Below are 21678 nucleotides of genomic sequence, written 5' to 3'. Positions count from 1 at the left end.
TCTTTGAAGTGTCACATATGACGTAGGCAGTATTCTTGTTAGAATAAACTCCATTACAAAATGGCGATGGTAACCAGATGTTTACATTAGTTCACATTCCAAAGTAGGACCCAGTGCGCAGAAGCCAGGGTGCTATCTCCTCTCTCTTATCTCTTCTTCCTTTTTGACCAATGAAACAATGTTTTAGCCTCAGTGAGGACTGCCCTCTTCTGAAGATGTATATACGCTTACCCCCATGTAATTAAAGTTAGAGATTGCCTTGACCAACTTCTGTGTCAGTGTCTAGTCTCTCAGCCACGCGTGGATATTAACCCCTGGGGGGGTACATTGATTTGGAACACCAGATTGTATCTTAAATGCCCTAATTTAGGGTGGTTTTAACACTTGTAAACTTCTAAGCCTTCTAACGTTCCCAGAAAATTGCATTAAAAAAATGATCCAAACAAAGTAGACAAATGTAAAGTAATAACTATTTTATGAGGTATCACTGTCTCTTTTAAAAGCAGAGAAATTGAAATTTGGAAAGTTGCGAATTTTTCAAATTTATTGGTAAATTTGGGATTTTAAAAAAAATATAAAAAATATTGACTGAAATTTATCACCATCATAAAGTGCAATGTGTTACGAGAAAACAATCTCTGAATGGCTTGGATAAATAAAAGCATTCCATAGTTATTACCACATAAAGTGACATGTCAAATTTCCAAAAAACGGCCTGGTCCTTAAGGTGAAATATGGCAGGGTCCTAAAAGGGTTAATATTACTTACTGGTTAAAGGGAACCTGTCACCAGGATTTTCGGTATAGAGCTAAGGGCATGGGTTGCTAGATGGCCGCTAGCACATCTGCAATACACAGTCCCCATAGCTCTGTGTGCTTTCATTGTGTAAAAAAATGATTTGATACATATGCAAATTAACCTGAGATGAGTCCTGTCCCTGACTCATCTCACGTACAGGACTCATCTCAGGTTAATTTGCATATGTATCAAATCGTTTTTTTACACAATAAAAGCACACAGAGCTATGGGGACTGAGTATTCCAGATGTGCTAGTGGCCATCTAGCAACCGATGTCCTCAGCCATATACACAAAATCCCGGTGACAGGTTCCCTTTAAGCAACAGTGATACATAAAACTGCAGCCAGTTAATCTTTAAAATGCCTACATGCAGAGAGTTTGTTTTTTTTGCCATGTTTGTGGCTTTCAGCATTTTTCTAAACACATCATGGGTATGGCGCTCCATCTCTAGCAAATGTATACATTGAAATGATTGCACTGATCACATGACTCTATTAAAATGGGTTATTACATCTCCTTCCTCGTTTCTGTCTACCACCCTTCCCGTGCTTTTCGCTCTGTAAAGTATTTGCCAATGACATCCACCATAATCCAACCCTCTCACTCCCAGACTCCTCCTGAGCTGCACCAGTTCTCTGGAATGCCCTACCCCAAGAAATTAGGTTAAATCACAATTTACACAGATTTAGATGCTCCCTAAAAACACATCTTTTTAGGGTGGCCTATCACATCCGTTGATCTAACCCCTCTCCATACCATAGCCCATTTATCATTTCCTGAACCTGATCTTCCACCAAACTCTCCACTGCACCCAGAAGCACTACAGATATCGACAGGGGCGGACTGGGAACTAAAAGTCGCCCTGGAAAAAAAAACTAAAAGTGGTCTGATTTTTTAGGCAGGTCCAAAGTAACAGAAGCCGGGGATACACACGTAGGTGAGGTCAACAATACCATAGTGCAAACTACCAAATAACATGCTGTAGACCAATACTGCCAAAAATCTGTCCCTCTGTGGTGGCCATCAATAGCTACCATCTTCTCTCCTCCTCTTCCAGTCATCTATGGAGCAGGGGCTTAGGAGGTGAGGTGCGGGCCATAGCAGTTAAATTCAGGAGGACATGTGCGGTCGCTGGCTGGGTACATGAGTACTTGATTCTCACAGCACTAATTACTGTTAAGAGCTCATTATGCACCTGTTCAGCGGCAGAGAGGTGGACTTGGGTGGCCACCTCAGGCATCAGCCCACCGGGAAATTTCCCTGTAGGGTCTATAGCTAATCCGCCCCTGGATATCGGCTGGTGATGGCTCATGCAGCTTTATATCTGCTCCCCTATCTTCCCAAGATGGCCGGACCACTGCACGAAACAAGCACTTGTTACCTTCTGTGTCACCCCTTTCTCCTCATAGATTGTAAGCTCTTGTGAGCAGGGCCCTCATTCCTCTTGTTGTAATTATTGACTTGTCTGTTGCCATGTTATTTATGACTGTTTGTACATGAACCCCTGAACTGCGGAATATGTTGGCGCTATATAAATAAAGATTATTATTATTATTAATGTACAAAGATTTTTTAAAAATATACTCCGTTCAAATTAATGATGTCATTGTTTTATCTATGTGCGAGGGACCTGATCAAATCATCCAAAAATTCTGAGGTTGCTTCTGAGTTGGTCTAGAAAGTAGTGGCAGGTGAAAGGAGAGACAATGTTTGTAATGTTTGTAATATGGTTTTCACAAGTAGCTCCTCAATGTAGTTTTCCATACAACTGTTCTACTTATATTGTTAAAACATCTATAAAAAATAGTCCTACGGAGCAATCTACTATAATCTAAAAATACAAGTACTCCATGTACCGAAGAAATATAGTGACAAGTTGGTTCTTGTAATTACAATTATTGGTCACAGATTTCTGTGTGCATTCAGTGAATGGCCTAGGGAGATTTGAAAGAGTAGACACAACACAAGGCTGCTCGAATATAGATATTTAGAAAGAAAGTAACAAAAACATAACATTCACATACAAGCAAAGACTGAGGAAGTCTTGATCTTTATCTGCCACCCAAACTTTCCACTTGTATGTGTTATAGATAGTGAGGAACATGGTTGGACAAAATAATGGGCTCCAGTAGTTCAGCAGAAGACAACCCTGTTTGGAGATCACTTTGGAGCCAATCACTTTGTCACTAGGGTCTATCTGATCTTATTGAGGATATGTCGTGTGTCTACAATGATAACAAGAGATTGTGATGTGATTAAAAAAGGATGTGCTTGTGTTATGTAGAGATGGAGGGTGCTCCTCAGAATCAATTCCTCTTGTCGACTCAAGGAGCCTCATTTCAACACTGCTGAAGAGCAACAGGGGTTGCACATAACAAGAAGTGTGTGACATTCCATGACTCCAAGGCCCGTGACAGTGAGCTCATTAGATTATGAAAATTATATTAAAATGACATGGAAGTGGTTAGTTAATCGCTTCAGGTCCAGGGTCATTTCAGTCTTTTTATTTGCCAGGCTAGATAAATGATTTTTTTCAGCATTTTTTTTGTGAATAGTCCAGGTTTCTTTTCACATAATTTTCACAGACAAACTATATGCTTTTTTAAAATATTTTAGACAAAATTTAAGAAAAATTTAATAATGTCTTTTCACATTTGAGTGATTTTTTTCTGGTCATATAATGTTACTAGTGTTGGGCGAGCATGTTCGGCCGAACATCATTTTGACTCGGAGGAACACCGCTATGTGCCGTGCATCGTGATGCTCGAGTCTTCTCACCGCATGTTTGTTGGCTGCTACACAACCAATAAACGTGCGGGGAAGTACTAGCACTCACTGTAATGCCGTAGCCATGTTGGTTACTTGCATTACAGTGATTGGCTGGCCGGAACGCATCATCCGATGCTATATAGCACCCGAAGACATGTGGTTCGGCTCAGTCTTAGGCCTAGTTCACACGACCGTATGGCTTTTATTGTTTTTTGCGGTCCGTTTTTCACGGATCCGTTGTTCCGTTTTTAAGTTCCGTTGTGTTTCCGTTTCCTTTCCGTTTTTCCGTTCCGTTTTTCCGTATGGCATATACAGTATACAGTAATTAGATTGAAAAAATTGGGCTGGGCATAACATTTTCAATAGATGATTCAGAAAAAACGGAACGGAAACGGAAGACATACGGATGCATTTCCGTATGTGTTCCGTTTTTTTTGCGGACCCATTGACTTGAATGGAGCCACGACCCGTGATTTACGGCCAAATATAGGACAAGCTCTATCTTTCAACGGAACGGAAATACGGAAACGGAATGCATACGGAACACATTCAGTTTTTTTTGCGGAACCATTGAAATGAATGGTTCCGTATACGGACCGTATACGGAACACAAAAAAACGGCCCGTACACCCGCAAAAAAAACTTTGTGTGAACTAGGCCTTAGTCAGGGAGAGCTGCAGCAGAAGGGACAGATAGTGTAGGGACAGGAATTTTTTTTTTTTTTTTTAGGCAGGGTTTAGTCTTGAAAGAGGTTAGAGACCCAAAAGTCCTTTTAAGGACTATTGTTTTATCTGGCTGCCATATATATTATTAGCGCAACCTGCGCTAAATTGCGTGCAATTGTTTGGCCGCTGCGGACAGTGACACCACCTCTGCTACATCTGTTGTGTTACATTTGCGCATTCCTAAATATCTGTCACATTCAGCGCAATTGTTTGGCCGCTGGTGACAGCGACATTACCTGCGCAACATCTCCTGTATAACGTTTGCGCATCCTAAACATCTGTGACATTCAGTGTAATTTTTTCGCTGCTGGTGACAACGACATTACCTGCGTTACATCTCCTGTGCAACGTTTGCGCATCCTAAATAAGGCCTCATGCACACGACAGTATTTTTTCACTGTCCGCAAAACGGGGTTTCGTTGGTCCGTGATCCGTGACCGTTTTTTCGTCCGTGGGTCTTCCTTGTTTTTTGGAGGATCCACGGACATGAAAAATGAAAAAAAAATCTAAGTCAAGTTTGCCATTGAAATGATAGGAAAAAACGGACACGGATCACGGACACGGATCACGGACACGGATGACAATCTTGTGTGCATCCGTGATTTTCACGGACCCATTGACTTGAATGGGTCCGTGAACCGTTGGCCGTGAAAAAAATAGGACAGGTCATATTTTTTTCACGGCCAGGAAAAACGGATCACGGATGCGGCTGCCAAACGGTGCAGTTTTCGATTTTTCCACGAACCCATTGAAAGTCAATGGGTCCGCGAAAAAAAAACGGAAAATGGCACAACGGCCACGGATGCACACAACGGTCGTGTGCATGAGGCCTAAGAGTGACATTCAGTTTAATTTTTTTGCTGCTGGTGACAGCGACATTACCTGCACTACATGTCATGTGTAACGTTTGCGCATCCAAAATATCTGTGACATTCAGTGTAATCTTTTCACCGCTGGTGGCAGCGACATTATCTGTGCTACATCTCCTGTGTAACATTTACGCATCCTAAATATCTGTGACATTCAGTGTAATTTATTTGCGCATACACTTACAAAACCTGTCATGGTGCACGCAGAGGCCGTTGCCCTGCGCGCGGTGAAACTGTGCCTGCTGTCAGAGCACAAGAAACACACACATCCACGATACCTAGCTTCATGTCCCACTTTGCAGGGCGGCGCAGGATACTCTCGAAGTCAGATCAGTGTGACCAGGTGATCCGTTGGATTGCAGCAGATAATGCTTCCAGTCGATTAAAGGGAGTCTGTCACCACATTTCAGTATATTAGACCGATCAAATAGGGTTATATGATCCACCCAGAACTTAAAAACGGTACCTTTGTTGTAGAAAACGGACTTTTCTTTTAGCCGAAAATGAACTTATAAGGTTATGTTAATGAGCCCTCTCAAGTGCCCAGGGCGGTCTCTCAATCCTCGGAGCCCCAGGCAGCACCTCCTAAACGGCTCATAACCCCGCCCTCCGTGCACCTCTGCCCACCCGTTTACTCCCCTCCCCTGTCCTTTTCCACTGCGGCTGTGCGGTCCAAATCGTAGCGGGCGCATGCGCAGTAGGTATTGCGATGCCCTGCCAGGAGCGGGCATCGCATTGCGCATGCGCCCGCTACGATTTGGACCGCACAGCCGCAGTGGAAAAGGACAGGGGAGGGGAGTAAACGGGCGGGCAGAGGCGCACGAAGGGCGGGGTTATGAGCCGTTTAGGAGGTGCTGCCTGGGGCTCCGAGGATTGAGAGACCGCCCTGGGCACTTGAGAGGGCTCATTAACATAACCTTATACGTTCATTTTCGACTAAAAGAAAAGTCCGTTTTCTACAACAAAGGTACCGTTTTTAAGTTCTGGGTGGATCATATAACCCTATTTGATCGGTCTAATATGCTGAAATGTGGTGACAGACTCCCTTTAAGCACAGTCTTCCACAAAGTCCAGTCTCAGTAGCCAAGAGTCTGGTTAACAGAATCCTCACCCTGATCCTCCTTCCTCTCACCATGGAGAGTCTTGACAAACAAGTGATCCCACACTCGGATATTCTGAGGAGCTCTTTTCATCGCCATTCCTTGATTTGGCCCTCTCGCCAAGCCCGCTTGAAGAGGGACATGAGGAGATCTTGTGCACTGATTCACTAACTCTTGAGCATCCACAGTCAGAAAAAGATGACTGTGGGGAACGGCAAATAATGTTTCACAAGGTGGATGAGGATGAGACACAGTTGCCAATAAGTCAACCGCAATTAGTGTCTCAAGAGGTTCATGATGAGGATGAGACACAGTTGTCAATAAGTGAGGTTCATGTTAGGTAAACAAGTCAGAAGGAGGACCAGAGTGAGGAACTGGAAGAGGAGGTGGTGGATGATGAAATCACTGACCCAACCTGGGAAGGTGGCAAGCCAAGCGAGGACAGTAGTACAGAGAGGGAGGGATCCGCAGCATCGCAACAGGGTGGAAGAGGCAGTGGGGTGGAAAAAGGGAGAAGGTGGGTCACACCAAACAGGCCCACAACTGTTCCCCAGAGCAACCCACCTCCCTTGCCAAGGGGTAGGTGTTCCGCAGTCTGGCACTTTTTTGAGGAAAGTGTGGACGATAAAAGAATTGTCATTTGCAACCTGTGCCGTACCAAAATGAGCAGGGGCGTGAACACTAGCAACCTCACCACCACCAGCAAGATCCGCCACATGGCATCAAAGCACTCTAATAGGTGGGCCGAATGCCTGGGTCCACAATCAGTGTCTGCGGGTCACAACACTGTCTCCTCTTCCCCTGTGTTACTTGCTGGCCAATCCCCTTTCCAAGACGCAGGCTCGGATGCCTCCCGCCCTGCACCTGGACCTTTGTAAGCACCATCATCTAGCACATCCACTTCTGTGTCCCAGCGCAGTGTACAGATGTCCTTACCCCAGGGCTTTGAATGAAAGCGCAAATACCCAGCCACCCACCCACAGGCCATAGCACTAAATACGCACCTTTCCAAATTGCTGGCCCTGGAAATGTTGCCATTTAGGCTTTTGGACACTGAGGCTTTCCGCAGCCTGATGAAGGTGGCCGTCCCTCGTTACGCAGTCCCCAGCCGCCACTATTTTTCCGGTGTGCCGTTCCCGCCTTACACCAGCATGCGTCCTGTAACATCATCCGTTCACTGACCAACGCAGTTATTGGGAAGGTCCACTTAACGACTGACACATGGACAAGTGCTTTTGGCCAGGGACGCTACATTTCCCTGACGGCACACTGGGTGAATGTTGTGGAGGACGGGAGCGAGTCGTACCCTGGGATGGCACAGGTGCTACCGACGCCAAGGATTGCGGGTTCTACTTTCATCAGAATTTCCGCCACCACCTACATTAGTGGCTCCAACTCCCCCTTCTCCTCCTCCACTTCCATCTCTGAATTCTCATTTTGCAGCACCAGTCAGCCATCAGTCAGTAGCTGGAAGCAGTGTAGCACTGCAGTGAGGAAGCGGCAACAGGCCGTGCTGAAACAAATTTGCTTAGATGAAAAACGTCACACCCCCGCAGAGCTGTGGCAGGTTATAAGGGACCAGACTGAGCTGTGGCTCTCGCCACTCAAACTACAACTAGGCATGGTTGTTTCTCATAATGTCCGTAACTTGGTGGTGGCTTTGGAGCTCGGCAAGCTCACACACATACCATGCCTAACACATGTGTTCAACTTAGTGGTTCAACGGTTTCTCAAAACCTACCCCAATTTGCCTGAGCTACCAGTAAAGGTGTGCCGCATGTGTGCCCACATTTTGGCCTGGCTTTGTGAGCAGCAGAGAGCAGTAGTGGAATACCAGCTGCAACATGGTCTGGGAGTTCAATCAGCATTGCGACTTCCTCATCTTCCAGCTCCTGCTCTTCGACGGCTTGATCAATGACACAACACAATGCATGCTCCAGAAAGAAGGCGTAAGGTACGATGTCACTGACTGTGCCCTAGCTGCTACTGACCAGTATGGTGATGTCATCAAATGGCCGCAGAAGTCTGCATGCATCGCGCATGAGCAGCCACTGGCGCGGTGAAAATAAACCAAGCTCCCCAGAACCTGTCCTGCTGCAGAGTTTGTACAGGTAGTCGTTAACAGCACGTTGCTGCTGGAGCAGCCTATCAAGCATTTACAAGGTGGAGTATAGACAGCGCGTCAGGCTGTCACAAATCAGACGTCTGACGGCCAGGTGGTGTCACCGCTGTACGTCAGCAAGGCAAGCCATGGCCGTGTAACATCTTCTAAAATGGCCAGAGATTTTCCTGGCCTGCTGCAAGACGTCCTGAACCCGGGGTATTTGGCAACGAATCGCTGCATGACTAAGTTCAGGATGTGTGCCATGCACGGCACGTGTGTCATTTTGCCCTGTTTCAGCGCGTTCAGCAGATTGGCACCATTGTCACACACAACTTTACCAGCTGGTAAATTGAGTGGGGTTAGCCACTGATTGGCCTGTGACCGCAGAGCTGAAAGCAGTGCAGGGCTGGTGTTGCTCTTGGCTTCCAGGCACAACAGCCACAGCACAGCATGGCAAGTCCCACCTGGGACGTCGAATAGGTTCTGGGGAGCTTGGGGGGCGCAGCGGATAAGGAGGTAGCAGTGGAAAAGGAGGAGTCAGCCGAGTAGGAGATGGAGGATGGAGTAGGAGAAGGAGAAGAGGCAGGCCTGCATGCAATCCATGGCGGTAACACCAAATCCACACGGGAGTCACGGGTTACATGATTGACAGCCTCAGAAGGTTCACCCAATGGGCAGTAAAAGTTATGTACCTTCCCTGCCCGTGTTTGCTAGGCAACGTGTCTGTGGTCAGATGTATCTTGGCACCGACACTGTGTGCCAGAGATATATTCACTTGCCGCTAAACGTGGCCATATAGATCTAGGATGCCCCTCTGGGAGAAATATTTCCTTCCGGTGACCTTCCATTGCGGTGTGCCAATGGCCACAAATTTTCTAAAGGCCTGCGAGTCCACCAGATTATATGGCAGTAGTTGGCGGGCTAGCAGTTCCGACAAACCAGCGGTCAGCCATTGGGCAAAAGGGTTATCCGGCATCATCAACTTTTTACGCTGGAACATTTGGGCCACGGAAGCCTGCCTTCTGCCAGATGAACGCTACGATGACACGGTGGAAGGTGGAGTGGAGGACAAATGGGAGGAGAGAAGAGAAGAAGAAGAGGCAGGACATGGAGTGCCGGGAGTGTGGCTTTGTGGGTTCTGACGGCATTGCTCCCACTGGGCTCGGTGATGGGAGGCCAGGTGCCTTCTTAACCCCTTAAGGACCGAGGACGTACCGGTACGCCCTATTTCCCGAGTCCTTAAGGACCGAGGACGTACCGGTACGTCCTGACTTAAAATCTGCATTCCGGCGCCGCGGGGGTTAATCGGAACGGGACGCCGGCTGAAATCATTCAGCCGGCATCCCGTAACAATGCAGGGGGGGGTCATTTGACCCCCCCGTGTCGGCGATCGCAGCAAACCGCAGGTCAATTCAGACCTGCGGTTTGCTGCGCTTTTTGCCTAAAATCAATATTGCGCACCCCCCCCTGCACCCCTGCATGATTTGATGGCGGCGGGTGGTGCAGGGGGGGTGTCGCAGGCAGTGGGGGCGTTGCGGGAGGCGGGCGGTGCGGCAGGCGGGATCGCGATCCCCCGCCCGCCTCCCATTGCATAATCGTTGGCGTCTAGTGGGTTATACCAGGGTGCCAGCACATTGCTGGCACCCTGGTATAAACGGCTGACATCGGTGATGCGATGTCAGCCGTTTAACCCTTTCCATGCAGCGGTCCGTACGGACCGCTGTATGGAAAAGGTTAACAGCGCAAGGAGCTCCCTCCCTCTCCGATCGGGGGGCTGCTGTGCCTTTGCAGCCCCCCGATGGGAGAGGGAGAGAGCCCCCAGAGAGCCCCCCGAAGCCCCGTCCTCACCCTTCCCCGTCTGCGAAGTTGTGACAGACGGGGAAGGTTCCCATGGCAACAGGACGCCTGCTCAGGCATCCTGCTGTCCATGGTGCTGAACAGATCTGTGCTGAAAGCATAGATCTGTTCAGTGTAAGTAAAATACAGTGCAGAAACCTATATAGTTTCTGTACTGTATTTTACAGACATCAGACCCACTGGATCTTCAAGAACCAAGTGGGTCTGGGTCCATTTTTTTAAAAAAAGTGAAAAAAGTTAAGATAAAATAAAAAAACATTTATCACTGAATAAAAATAAAAATAAAAAAATACACTACACATATTAGGTATCGCCGCGTCCGTAACGACCTGATCTATAAAACGGTCATGTTACTTTCCCCGCACGGTGAACGCCATAAAAATAAAAAAATAAAAACTATGAGAAAATTGAAATTTTGCCCACCTTACTTCCCAAAAAAGGTAATAAAAGTGATCAAAAAAGTCGCATGTACGCCAAAATAGTACCAATAAAACCGTCATCTCATCCCGCAAAAAATGAGACCCTACTCAAGATAATCGCCCACAAACTGAAAAAACTATGGCTCTTAGACTATGGAAACACTAAAACATGATTTTTTTTGTTTCAAAAATAAAATAATTGTGTAAAACTTTTATAAATAAAAATAAAGTATACATATTAGGTATCGCCGCGTCCGTATCGACCGGCTCTATAAAATTATCACATGACCTAACCCCTCAGGTGAGCACCGTAAAAAAAAAAAGAAAAAAAAAGTGTAAAAAAAGCAATTTTTTGCCATCTTACGTCACAAAAAGTGTAATAGCAAGCGATCAAAAAGTCATATGCACCCCAAAATAGTGCTAATCAAACCGTCATCTCATCCCGCAAAAAATTAGACCCTACTCAAGATAATCGCCCAAAAACTGTAAAAACTATGGCTCTTAGACTATGGAGACACTAAACAATTTTTTGGTTTTAAAAATGAAGTTATTGTATAAAACTTACATAAATAAAAAAAATTGTATACATATTAGGTATCGCCGCGTCCGTGACAACCTGCTCTATAAAATTACCACATGATCTAACCTGTCAGATGAATGTTGTAAATAACAAAAAAAAAAACGTGCCAAAAAAGCTATTTCTTGTTACCTTGCCGCACAAAAAGTGTAATATAGAGCAACCAAAAATCATATGTACCCTAAACTAGTACCAACAATACTGCCACCCTATTCCGTACTTTCTAAAATGGGGTCACTTTTTTGGAGTTTCTACTCTAGGGGTGCATCAGGGGGGCTTCAAATGGGACATGGTGTCAAAAAAACTGTCCAGCAAAATCTGCCTTCCAAAAACCGTATGGCATTCCTTTCCTTCTGTGCCCTGCCGTGTGCCCGTACAGCAGTTTACGACCACATATGGGGTGTTTCTGTAAACTACAGAATCAGGGCCATAAATAATGTTTTGTTTGGCTGTTAACCCTTGCTTTGTAACTGGAAAAAAAATATTAAAATGGAAAATCTGCCAAAAAAGTGAAATTTTGAAATTGTATCTCTATTTTCCATTAAATCTTGTGCAACACCTAAAGGGTTGACAAAGTTTGTAAAATCAGTTTTGAATACCTTGAGGGGTGTAGTTTCTTAGATGGGGTCACTTTTTTGGAGTTTCTACTCTAGGGGTGCATCAGGGGGGCTTCAAATGGGACATGGTGTCAAAAAAACTGTCCAGCAAAATCTGGCTTCCAAAAACCATACGGCGCACCTTTCACTCTACGCCCCGCTGTGTGGCCGTACAGTAGTTTACGGCCACATTTGGGGTGTTTCTGTAAACAGCAGAGTCAGGGCAATAAAGATACAGTCTTGTTTGGCTGTTAACCCTTGCTTTGTTAGTGGAAAAAATGGGTTAAAATGGAAAATTAGGCAAAAAAATGAAATTCTCAAATTTCATCCCAATTTGCCAATAACTCTTGTGCAACACCTAAAGGGTTAACGAAGTTTGTAAAATCAGTTTTGAATACCTTGAGGGGTGTAGTTTCTTAGATGGGGTCACTTTTTTGGAGTTTCTACTCTAGGGGTGCATCAGGGGGGCTTCAAATGGGACATGGTGTCAAAAAAACTGTCCAGCAAAATCTGCCTTCCAAAAACCCTATGGCATTCCTTTCCTTCTGCGCCCTACTGTGTGCCCGTACAGCAATTTACGACCACATATGGGGTGTTTCTGTAAACTACAGAATCAGGGCCATAAATAATGAGTTTTGTTTGGCTGTTAACCCTTGCTTTGTAACTGGAAAAAAAATATTAAAATGGAAAATCTGCCAAAAAAGTGAAATTTTGAAATTGTATCTCTATTTTCCATTAAATCTTGTGCAACACCTAAAGGGTTGACAAAGTTTGTAAAATCAGTTTTGAATACCTTGAGGGGTGTAGTTTCTTAGATGGGGTCACTTTTTTGGAGTTTCTACTCTAGGGGTGCATCAGGGGGGCTTCAAATGGGACATGGTGTCAAAAAAACTGTCCAGCAAAATCTGGCTTCCAAAAACCATACGGCGCACCTTTCACTCTACGCCCCGCTGTGTGGCCGTACAGTAGTTTACGGCCACATTTGGGGTGTTTCTGTAAACAGCAGAGTCAGGGCAATAAAGATACAGTCTTGTTTGGCTGTTAACCCTTGCTTTGTTAGTGGAAAAAATGGGTTAAAATGGAAAATTAGGCAAAAAAATGAAATTCTCAAATTTCATCCCAATTTGCCAATAACTCTTGTGCAACACCTAAAGGGTTAACGAAGTTTGTAAAATCAGTTTTGAATACCTTGAGGGGTATAGTTTCTTAGATGGGGTCACTTTATGGAGTTTCTACTCTAGGGGTGCATCAGGGGGCTTCAAATGGGACATGGTGTCAAAAAAACTGTCCAGCAAAATCTGGCTTCCAAAAACCATACGGCGCACCTTTCACTCTACGCCCCGCTGTGTGGCCGTACAGTAGTTTACGGACACATATTGGGTGTTTCTGTAAACAGCAGAGTCAGGGCAATAAAGATACAGTCTTTTTTGGCTGTTAACCCTTGTTTTGTTAGTGGAAAAAATGGGTTAAAATGGAAAATTAGGCAAAAAAATGAAATTCTCAAATTTCATCCGAATTTGCCAATAACTCTTGTGCAACACCTAAAGGGTTAACGGAGTTTGTAAAATCAGTTTTGAATACCTTGAGGGGTGTAGTTTATAGAATGGGGTCATTTTTGGGCGGTTTCTATTATGTAAGCCTCGCAAAGTGACTTCAGAGCTGTAGTGGTCCCTAAAAATTGGGTTTTTGTAAATTTCTGAAAAATTTCAAGATTTGCTTCTAAACTTCTAAGCCTTGTAACATCCCCAAAAAATAAAATATCATTCCCAAAATAATTCAAACATGAATTAGACATATGGGGAATGTTAAGTCATCACAATTTTTGGGGGTATTACTATGTATTACAGAAGTAGAGAAACTGAAACTTTGAAATTTGCTAATTTTTCAAAATTTTTGGTAAATTAGGTATTTTATTATGCAAAAAAATTAATTTTTTTTACTTTATTTTACCAGTGTCATGAAGTACAATATGTGACGAAAAAACAATCTCAGAATGGCCTGGATAAGTCAAAGCGTTTTAAAGTTATCAGCACTTAAAGTGACACTGGTCAGATTTGCAAAAAATGGCCTGGTCCTTAAGGTGAAAATGAGCCCGGTCCTTAAGGGGTTAAGGCGGTCATCACTAGGTGATTGTTGGACTTACCGCGACTTTTGCGTTGACAGCACAGGCTGCAGATGGCAACACTATTGTCAGCAGCTGACACGTAAAAAAAGCCCATACTGCGGACCGTGCATGGTGGATGTATCTCTCCAGATACATTTGTAGTCTGCTTTTTGCCTCCTGTTCCCTGCGAGCTCTGCCTGCTTCTCCTCCTTCTCCTCCCTCTCTGCTGCTTGTCTATCCCTCTGAACTCCCCTCATCTACCTCTCTTGTGGGGACCCACGTGATGTCGATCGACACATCATCATCGTCACCTTCACCACCACTGACATTAGAGATCTCGGAGTAGGCAGCAATAGCTCCCTCCTTGGGCTGATCTGGGTACTGTCGTCAGACCGTTGGGTGGCGGACGTTGCCACCTCCTCTTCCTCATCCGATGTCAAGAATGGCTGTGCATTGGTAAGGTCTGGGAATGGATGGGAAAATAAGTCCTCTGACTCGAGTAGAGGGGCTATGGTGGTGGTGGTGGTTTCTTTGGGTGTGCACACAGCAGATGCAGAGGATGAGGAGGGAGCAGAAGCGGAAGGCTGAATGAGCTACTCAACCAACTCTGGTGCTCCTTTGACGTAATTGCACACGCCTTCTCCAACTTCCCACTTAGGTTTCGGCCTGGTGCACCTGCCTGACTCCTATCATTCCTGCGGAACAGCCTGCTTCTTCCTCCAACTGTTATTTTCAAAATTACCCTATGCCTAAGTCTCTAGAGAAGAGCAGTATTTGTGGAAGCAGGTATATCGCAGGCCTCAATCAATATTTGGTGGAAACAGGTATATCGAACCCCTTAATTGGTATTTTGTGGAAGCAGGTATATTGTAGCCCTCAATCAGTTTTTTGTGAAAGCAGGTATATCGCAGGCCTCAATCAATATTTGGTGGAAACAGGTATATCGAACCTCTTAATCAATATTTTGTGGAAGCAGGTATATCGCAGCCCTCAATCAGCATTTTGTGGAAGCAAGTATATTAAACTCCTTAATCAGTAATTTGTGGAAGCAGGTATATCGCAGGTCTCAATCAATATTTGTTGGAAGCAGGTATCTCAATCCCCTTAATCATTATTTTGTGTAAGCAGGTATATCACAGCACTCAATCAATATTTGGTGGAAGTAGGTATATCAAACCCCTTAATCAGTATTTTGTGGAAGCAGGTATCTCGCAGCCAATCAGTCAATATTTGGTGGAAGCATGTATATCAATCCCCTTAATCAGTATTTTGTGAAAGCAGGTATATTGCAGGCCTCAATCAATATTTGGTTTAAACAGGTATATCAAACCCCTTAATCAGTATTTTGTGGAAGCAGGTATATCACAGGCCTCAATCAATATTTGGTGGAAACAAGTATATCAAAGCCCTTAATCAGTATTTTGTGGAAATAGGTATATCGCAGGCCTCAATCAGTAATTTGTGGAAGCAGGTATATCAAACCCCTAATCTGTTATATCACACCACCTTGTTTATTTGGGGCAACTGGTATATCGTAGCCGTCAATCAGTATTTTGTGGAAGCAGGTATATCACACCCCTCAATCCATTTTTTTCAGGCAACAGGTATATCACAGCCATTGAAAATAGTTGTTCCAATAGCGCTTGTCCCTCTATATAGCTGCGGTATCGCAGCAGAACCACACATGACTGCTGCACAATACAAATGCACTATAATATACTTTCTATGTTAGATAGTAGATTATAAGTATATCACACCCCTTAGTATCACACACCTATACCAGTCCTTAAAAGGATTTTTGTGGCCCTATTAGCTAGTGTTTGGTGTCCCTAACAGCCAGTCCCTGCTCCACAAATCAACCTCTCCCTACACTGGCAAAACACAGAATGTAAAATGGCTGCCAGATCAGGATCTTTTATAGGGTGGGGGTGTGTCCATGTGCTGAAAACGTCTCAATTGGCTGTCCTGTCCCACCTGATGGATGTGTCATGGGTCAAAGTTCGGCGCAATGCAAAAGAATATGGTGCCAGCGGACATCACCATATGTTCGGCGAATGACGAATGCGCAAAGTTCGCCCCTAAAACGGCCGCCGGGGCGAACCGCAAGGCAATCTCTAATGACAATACCTTTTTAACAAAGCTAGAACCAGCGCTGTACCTCACATGTATCCAGACATAACACCGTCATTGCTCTGCTAGATTTATATCAAGCTGAAAGCTCAAGCGGAGGGTCTTTTCTGCTGCAGCTCAGGGGGCGTGTCTCTGTTCTCCTTATTACAGCTCAGAAGGCAGTTGAAGGATGAAACTGAGCATGTGCGGCCTTCTCAGTGAGCAGGTCAAAGAAATAAGAAAAAGAACAAACAGCAGGTGGCGCTATACAGATAGATTTTATTGAATAGCTCAGTTGCTATGCTAAACTTTTGATTAAATGCAATTACAAAAGTATTCATATCCAGGTGCTGGTTTGAAAACTGTAGAATTTTTTTTTTTATGGGACATCACCTTTAAGGACCAGACAATTTTTTTTTTGTCTTGCATTCCAAACTGGGGGGCTTAACTATCTATTTATCTATCTATCTATCTATCTTCAGCTGAGCCAAACTTTAATGTTTAACACGTTAAGTAAAGAATGGCAAGAAAAAGTTAATTAACTTTTCAATGGATTTCAATGGCTTTTGTCACAAGATAACTGAGATAACACTATGACGTGATCAGAGTCAATTTTAGCTCAGCTACATCTGTATCTATATATCTAATCTATTTATCTACCTAACTATAATAGTTGCACTTTAAAATAATTAGGGGAAATGTAACATTACCCAAGAAAAACTATGGATAAGATACGTATTTGTGTAACCAAACTCAGTTATAGTTTTTTATATTTAAACATCTCAAAAATGTATACATTGTCTGCTTAATTTAGCAGTTTGTGCTTCAGCTATAATAATAGAAGTAATGGAGCCGTGGGCTGAAATAACAATGGCTACCTATCCCTTATGTAGGCAATTACTACTTATGACTAAAGGGTTGTCATTTCCTGTTAGAGTAGAAGCATTTTACAACATTTAAGGGGCTGTACGGCATATAATAAAAAAAAAAAAAAAACAGGCTTAAGTCGGTGAAAAATAATTAAACCCATTACACCTTCTCAATCCTGTTCACGTTCTGATGTTTTCCTGATCTCCTGACAGTCTCTGCTTCCTGACCCCCTCAACAAGCATGAAGTGATCACGCAGCCAATCGTTTCCTGCATTTCGAGAGGGACTAGGAAGCAGAGATTGGCAGGTGACCAGAAAGAACAAGAACTACAACAGGCCCATTAAAGGGGTTATCTAAGACTTAAAATGACCTCAGAGAGTGGCTGAATTGGTGGGGTTCATACTTACCTGGTCCCCGACGTTGATTTTCGGCTACATTGCTTTCTGGCCGCCTTTACAGCTCTGTGATGCTGTGGCGTCAACATCCTGTTGGCGGACGCCACATGAACGCTGCAGCCAATCACTAAACGCAGCAGTGACCCGTCACCTGTGCGGCAGGTGACCAAGTGACAGGTCACTTCTGCGGCAAGAGATTGGCTGCAACAGTCACATGCTGGATGTTGAGGCCAGGGCATGGCAGAGCTGCAGAGAATGCCAGGGAGCAATGAAGCCGGAGCTCAGCAGTAGGGACCAGGTAAGTATGCACCCCACTGGGGGTCAGCCACTCTCAGGTCTTTTAAAGTCTTGGATAACCCATTTAAGCTGCTTACAGGTTGTCCCACTGCTGAGTTGTCCAGTGGGATTTTAGTGGCAGTAACACAGAATAAACTAGGTGCACCAAGCAGAGCAACCCTGCCCATGGTGCACCGACAACCTTATTGGCATAAAAATAAAATAAGCATTTCTCAGCATTCGAGGACCAGAATTTTTTTTTTTTTAAAAGGCATATATAAAAAAAGGCATAGTTCTGTTTCAGGGCACCTAAGCTACATGTTTGCTTTGAAACCCATTTTCAACGTGACATGCTCCCTTTAAGAATGACTTTTTGAAAATCGCCCACTCCTTTTAAGCATTTTTTCACTGTGCAGCTCACATCTAAACCATTGGTAAATACATTTTATAAAGGTCAAATTATGTGAATAATGTGCTCTTTAATTTGACTCATCCATTGGCTTAAGTCAGAATAACTGTTGAGAAAGCTTTGATTCAGTCAATGGAACGGTGATCTGTGTAATATAACAAGCGGGCATGAACCGATACAGAAAACTGTAAACCGTCCAAGGCAAGATCAAGTGCGCCGATTCTACCGGAGGCAAATAATTGCTACACACAGCGCCTCGTCTCTCATCAGATGCTTTGCATAATAATAGTTCTGAATGCATAAAAGAATAATTTATTCAACTTCTGCAGCAGTAATAAAATAATCCCTTCTTTTCAACATTTATATACGGTGCTGACGATTGTCCTACTAATTTTAGGTCTTTTTCATCCACTTTGATGTATCGGTAAAGGTTGTGCACCGCATTATCCAGTTTCTACTTATCAGGTGACCCCACAGATGTACCTTGAATCTACTGTAGCAAAATCTGCAAGAGACCCCAGCCTACCATGTGGCATTTATAATACAGTTGTTCTCTTATGTGGTAGAAAAGCCTTCGACTTCCTTGGGCACCAGGTCCAGGGTGCCACTGCTACCTCTGCACCAGCTACAGCTATGTACCATGAGTAACCTAGATCTACATGAAGAGATCACAAACCATGTGAAGAGGATCTACAAATTTTCAAAAGATCATAATAAGGCCTCATGGACAAGACCATGATTTGCATCTGCGTCCGATCTGCATTTTTTGTAGACAGCACCCGGACCCATTCATTTCTATGGATTCCCCAAAACAGACGGTACACGGTTGTTATCCGCATCCATATGCCTGTTCTGCATGTTATAGAACATGTTCTATATTGCAGATGAGAGAGCATTTAATTCTAGTGATGAGAGGGAGAGAAATGCAGAGTCAGTTTATTAAAGAATGGAGTACCGCACACTGTTTTGCTCTTCCCGGTGCCAGCAAAGACCAGACGGTCATCCAACAGTAGTATCCTGATATCCCTTCATCCTTGACCACAGAAACCCCAGGCTGCTGAAGAAGGTCTCTATGGACCAAGACGTCCGGCTCATATATGCTTAGTGGTTACACAGAATTTAATTTCCTATAAACTGGATCATGAACCTCTTATTGTGAAAGTCACTAAAATAAAATTTCCTTTAAATTGCAAAGAATATTCAGTGTGCGCAAATTTATACTACTGAGAAATGCAGAGTCCACATGCAGGGGTGGACTGGCCATAGACATTACAGGGATATTTCCTGGTGGGCCGATGCCCAGGGGGCCACCCCAGCCCCCATCTCTGCCTCTGGTCCACAATCAGTGGTAATTAGCCCTGAGAGGATCAGGTGCTCATGTACCCGCGACTACACATGCCCTCCTGAATTCAGCCCCCTGCTCCATATCTTAATCAGAGACAACTGGAAGAGGAGGAGAGAAAATGGCCGCTATTGATGACCAACTCAGACGGACAACTTTTGGGGCAATATATTGTGCGGCACTGTGGTATGTGGTATTTTGTGCTATGGTATTGCTGACCCCTACTTTTGTTGCCCTGCCTCATGTCAATTAAGACCCTCCTACAATATGGGGTCACTTTTAGGTATTTTTTTTCCAGGGACACTTTAGGTTCCCAATACGCCCTTGTCCACATGGAAGGTATCCATGGTTTGTGGATCAGTGGTTTGCAAACTGCAACACAAAAACAGTCATTTGCATGAGGCCTAATGCAAATCGTCATCCAAAGCCACAATTAAATGATAAGTCAATGGGGTCCATTGGGCCTCTGCCATGGGATTGATCTAGCACTGTTTTGTGATTTCTGAACCATAATGTAATTGGATACATAGGCCACCTCTGCTCTGCCTCATAGAAACTTGTGTATACTGGCACTGATGTGTTTATGTGGAGAATGAGTCACATTTCCAGTTTCATCTTACCCATTACTCCTAGTAACACAATCACAAAAGTGTCATCTCAGCTACAGTTTGCTGCCCCAAAGGAACTACCGGTAACTAGAAAAATTGTTAATTGTGCACTGCTTCTTAAATGTTTTGCTAATGAATAAAACTTATTTTGTAGATGTAGTTGCCTATGACCCACAGTAGAGAACAACATGTATTTGAGACCCCCTATGTGTCACTTTTTACTTTCTCATCATCCTCAGCCTCCTATTAAAGATTCTAAGAGATTTCTTAGGACGGATGTAATGCCGGCGGGCACACCTGCCTGAATTCTCACCTATCCTACAGCTCTCTTGCTCTGGAGGTACATGCCCACCAGAATCTCTCTACTCTGTACCAGTGGTTTTGCCCACCAAAGTAATGGTAGCTCTACATGCTCCATTATAGGCCTCTGTGGTCTCTCCAGTTCATGTCTGCAGTCATTTGCTCTTTCCAGCTCTTAAAAGGCCAGTGTGCACATCCTAAGCCAGGCTCATCTATCTGTCTAACCGCTACTCCGAAGCCTCCACCCTGTGCCACTCATTGCACTGGTTGCCCATACAGTACAGAATTCAATTTAAAGTTTTCCTTCTCACCCACAAAGCTGTCCACAGCGCTGCACCCCCTTACATCTCCTCCCTCATCTCTACCTATCATCCTACCTGTGCCCTCCGTTCAGCCAATGACTTACGACTAACATCCACCATAATCCAAACATCTCACTCCCGTCTCCATGACTTCTCTCAAGCTGCACCAGGGTTGTACTATTCTCTGGAATGCCCTACTCCAAACAATTAGGTCAATTCACAACATCTACATTTTTAGGCGCATTTTTATAAGCTAGCCTATCTCATCCACTAATCAAACCCTTCTCTATTCACCACCCTCAGAATGATTCCTCTGAACCTGATTTATCAGCATCCACAACACTCCATGCACTCAGAAGCACTACAGATATCAGCTGGTGACTGGCTTATGTAGCCTTATATTTACTCCCCTATTGTGTTAAGATGGCCGGACCATTGTATAAAACAAGCACTTCTACCTTTTGTCTCACCCTCATCTTCTCATATATTGTAAGCTTCTGTGAGCAGGGCCCTCATTCCTCTTGCTTTAATTGTTGACTTGTCTATTGCTATGTTATTTATGACTCTGTTGTACTTGAACCCCCTGATTGTAAAGTGTTGCAGAATATGTTGGCACTATAGAAATAAAGAATTATTATTATACTATTATTAATGTGTCCCTAAGCTATTACTAGCCTTCCCAGTGTATTTAAGGTGCCTTTCCCCTATGGTAAGTTGTCTGAGCAGTAAGATTTCTAGCTTGGTGAAGGTGTTTAGTGTCCTCTGATCCTCCTGCCTGACCTCTGCCTGTTGACCATGTTGAATCTTGCCCACCTGTTGACCTCTGCCTGTTGACCATGTTGAACCTTGCCTCCACCTGTTTATTGTACTGATCAACCTGGGTCAGCTGTCACTAAACAGAAATTACGACAACAGGTAGCAGCCTGGAGGTTCCCCTTCAGTAAAGACCAGATCCCTGCACAGGTGTGAAACCCAGGGGGCACTTAGACTGGAAGGGTTAAAAAGGGTTAAAATCAGGGGGCCACTTAGAAAACAACCTTAGGAGTAGCCCTAAGCCAACTCCATTCAGTGAAACAGTAGGTCCATACCCACTGCCTTGCTATGGGATCTGAATGTGTTTTAGGGTCTTGTTTGAGGTTTGATGTACT

At 44.3% G+C, this 21678-nt stretch overlaps 1 protein-coding gene across 1 annotated transcript in view; it reads right to left on the bottom strand.

Moving 5' to 3' along the window:
• GUCY1A2 (guanylate cyclase 1 soluble subunit alpha 2) overlaps positions 1-21678 on the bottom strand; it is a 252799-nt gene that overhangs the window by 143372 nt on the left and 87749 nt on the right. The gene's annotated exons all lie outside the window — the stretch shown is intronic.

This window comes from Bufo gargarizans, chromosome 3 (assembly GCF_014858855.1).
Source record: "Bufo gargarizans isolate SCDJY-AF-19 chromosome 3, ASM1485885v1, whole genome shotgun sequence".
NCBI lineage: Eukaryota > Metazoa > Chordata > Amphibia > Anura > Bufonidae > Bufo > Bufo gargarizans.
Note: the sequence above shows the minus strand (reverse complement) of the source record. Positions and strands in the feature narration are given on the sequence as shown.